The sequence below is a fragment of the Crocuta crocuta genome, unplaced genomic scaffold, assembly GCF_008692635.1.
Source record: "Crocuta crocuta isolate KB4526 unplaced genomic scaffold, BGI_CrCroc_1.0 scaffold122, whole genome shotgun sequence".
Taxonomy (NCBI): Eukaryota; Metazoa; Chordata; class Mammalia; order Carnivora; family Hyaenidae; genus Crocuta; species Crocuta crocuta.
In genome coordinates this window covers 1,383,272-1,386,836 of record NW_027528839.1, presented here as the reverse complement: position 1 = coordinate 1,386,836, position 3,565 = coordinate 1,383,272, and the positions used below count along the sequence as shown (strand labels likewise).

Sequence of the window (3,565 nt, the reverse complement as noted above, 5' to 3'; positions counted from 1 at the left end):
GTCCCCCCTAATCAGTGTCATCTCTCATTACTAGAATGGGAGTTTTTAGACTTATTTTTGGGGCATTCTTTGGCCCAATGTTCTTTTTCTTTGCAGTAGGCACATTGATTTTTGTCTAGGCAGGGGCACCCTTCGAGTCGCTGGGAGTTCCCCTTACCTTCTTTTCCTGAAGCCAACAGCCTGAGGTGTCTTTTCTGGTCCTCTGGTTCTGTAGTTGCCGCGAGTAGGATCTTGGCTAGACCTTGGTTTTGTCTCTTTTCAGCCCTTACCTGCTTGTCCTCTGCACTTTCCCTGTTGCTGTACACCCTCTCTGCCACGACCACTAGATCTTGGAGGCTTTTTTTTCCTAGACGTTCTAGTTTCTGAGGTTTTCTCTGAATGTCAGGGGCAGACTGATTGATAAAAGCCATGGCCTCTGCAGATAAGTTTGCCTGAGCCTCAGAATCTATAGGGCTGTACTTGTGGAATGCCTTTATTATTTTCTTAAGGAATGCTGCGGGGCTTTCCTCTGGTCCCTCACTGACATTGTAGGCTTGCGAGCCACAGCCTTGAGACCTGCCAATAGTCTGATCGTAGACTAAGAGGCTCTCCTTACCTTCAGCCTAGTTGTAGTCCCAGTTTGGCCGTGCCAGGGGAAACCTAGCGTCAATTCGAGACTGGTCAGTAGTGGGAACTCCAGTGGGCCCAGGAACTGATTTCCTGGTTTCCGATTGGATTTTTTTTCAATCCTCAGTAGTGAACAGGACCTGCAACAATTGCTGGTAATCATCCCAGGTGGTCTGATGAGTAAACAGAACAGTTTCTAATAGGTTAATAAGGGCACGGGGATTCTTCGAGAACAGAGCGTTTTGGGACCTCTAATTGTACAGAGCACTTGTGGCGAAGGGCCAGTAATGGTGGGGCTGGTTACCCTGATCATCGGGGGGCCTGTGGCCCTCAGGAGCAGGACAGTAGAGTCTGGTGTCTCAGTTGTCACTCCATGGCGGCTTTGGGCCCCTTGGGCAGGGAAAATTGGGTACAACCTTGGCACTGTAGCATTTGTGCCAATGTCTGGTTGGAACGGTGACAACCTGCTGGAGCCAAGTGCTAACATGCCTTAATTCAAGGGATGGAAAGTCACATGTAAAGATGGCAATGTCAGTGGGACCACACTGCTTGAAGTCTGCATTCTGCTACCAGCTCATCCAGTCTGCCCTTTCAGGATGTCTACAAAATCGGTGGTATTGGTATTGTCCCTGTGGGCCAGGTGGAGACTGGTACTCTTCTTTTTTTTTCTTTTAGTGTTTATTTTTATTTTTGAGAGAGAGAGAGAGAGAGAGAGAGTGAGTGGAGGAGGGGCAGAGAGATAGAGGGGGAAACAGAATCCAAAGCAGGCTCCAAGCTCTGAGCTGTCAGCACAAGCCTGACCCAAGGCTCAAATCCATGGACCATGAGATCATGACCTGAGCTGAAGTTGGATGCTGAGCCACCCAGGCATACCAAGACTGGTGCTCATACCCAGCATGGTGGTCACCTTTGCTCCAGTCCATGTTACAATTGAAATACAGTCTATTGAAATACACCATGGAGTTTTGAGTGAGGTTCTTCCTGGGGACAGTGTAGGCTTCAATGTCAAGAATGTACCTGTCAAAGATGTTCATCATGGCAATGTGGCAGATGACAACAAAACAGACCTACCCATGGAAGCAGGTGGCTTCATGGCTCAGGTGATTATCCTGGACCCTCCAGCCAAATCAGTGCCAGATATGCACTTGTGCCGGGTTGTCACACAGCTCACATTATTTGCAAGTTTGCTGAGCTGAAGGAGAAGATTTATCATTGTTCTGGAAAAAAGCTGGAAGATGGCCCCAAGTTCTTGAAATCTGGTGATGCTGCCATTGTTGATATGGTCACTGGCAAGCTTTTCTGTGTTGAGAGACTTTTTGCTGTTCATGGCATGAGACAGACAGTTGCTGCGGGTGTCATCAAAGCAGGGGACAATAAGGGAGCTGGAGGTGGCAAGGTCACCAGTTCTGCCCAGAAGGCTCAGAAGGCTAAATGAATATTACCCCCAATCTCTGCCACCCCAGTCTTAATCAGCGGTGGAATAACAGTCTCAGAACTGTTTGTGTCAACTGTTCTTTTAAGTTTAACACTAAAAGACTGGTTACTGATAACAATGCATTGTAAAACCATTAGAAGGAAAGGAGAATGTTTGGTTGACCATTTGGGTTTTTGTGTGTGTGGCAGTTTTTAGTTATCAGTTCTTAAAATCAGTACTTTTTAATGGAAACAGCTTGACCAAAAATCTTTCACAGAATTTGAGACTCATGAAAATAAAAGTTTATTGGGGCTCCTGGGTGGCTTAGTCGGTTAAGCGTCCGACTTTCGCTTAGGTCATGATCTCGCGGTTTGTGGGTTCGAGCCCTGCGTTGGGCTCTGTGCTGACTGCCAGCTCAGAGCCTGGAGCCTGTTTCGGATTCTGTGTCTCCCTCTCTCTCTGACTCTCCCCTGCTCACGCTGTCTCTCTCTCTCTCGCCTAGAAATAAATAAAAACATTAAAAAAGTTAAAAAAAAAGAAAATAAAAGTTTATTAAGGAAAAAGACCACAATGAGATATCATTTCACATTTGTCAGAGCGGCATGATAAGAGATAACAAGTGTTGGTTTTGGCACTTGATTTTTTTTTTTAATTTGACACCAAAAGCAAAGTAACAGAAACAAAAATAATCAAGAGAGGCTGCATCAAACTGAAAGGCACAGCAAAGGAGGAGGAAGAGGATCTCTTTTGCACTGCTGGTGGGAGTGCAGCCACTCTGGAAAACAGTATGAAGGTTCCTCAAAAAGTTAAAAATAGACCTACTCTATGATCTAGCAACTGCCCTACTAGGGATTTATCCAAAGGATGTGTGCTGTTTCGAAGGGGTACATGCACCCCAATGTTTATAGCAGTACTATTGACAACAGCCAAAGTATGGAAAGAGGCCATATGTCCATCAACTGGTGAATGGATAAAGAAGATGTGGTATATATACACAATGGAGTATTACTCGGCAATCAAAAAAAAAAGAAATCTTGCCATTTGCAACAATGTGGATAGAACTGGAGTGTATTATGCTAAGCAAAATTAGTCAGAGAAAGACAAATATTTCACTCATATGTGGAATTTAAGATACAAAACAAATGAACAGAAGGGAAGGAAACCAAAAATAATATAAAAACAGGGAGGGGGACAAATTATAAGAGAGTCTTAAATATAGAGAACAAACTGAGGGCTGCTGGGGTTGTGAGTGGGGGAGATAGATAAATGGGCAGGGGGCATTAAGGAGGACACCTGTTGGAATGAGCACTGGGTGTTATATGCCCGGGATGAATCACTGGATTTTACTCCTGAAATCATTATTGCACTATATGCTAACTAACTTGGATGTAAATAAGTGAAAAAGAAGAAAAAAGGCACAGCAAAGGAAATCATTAACAGAATGAAAAGGCAACCTACCTAATAGGAGAAAATAATTGCAAATCGTATATCTAAAAAAGAGTAAATATCCAAAATATAGAAAAAAAATAATACAACTCAACAGAG

At 44.2% G+C, this 3,565-nt stretch overlaps 1 pseudogene; it reads left to right on the top strand.

The window, feature by feature from the left end:
• The first annotated feature begins 893 nt into the window (after nt 1-893).
• LOC144224906 (elongation factor 1-alpha 1 pseudogene) lies at nt 894-2,041 on the top strand (annotated as a pseudogene).
• The last annotated feature ends 1,524 nt before the right edge of the window (nt 2,042-3,565 follow it).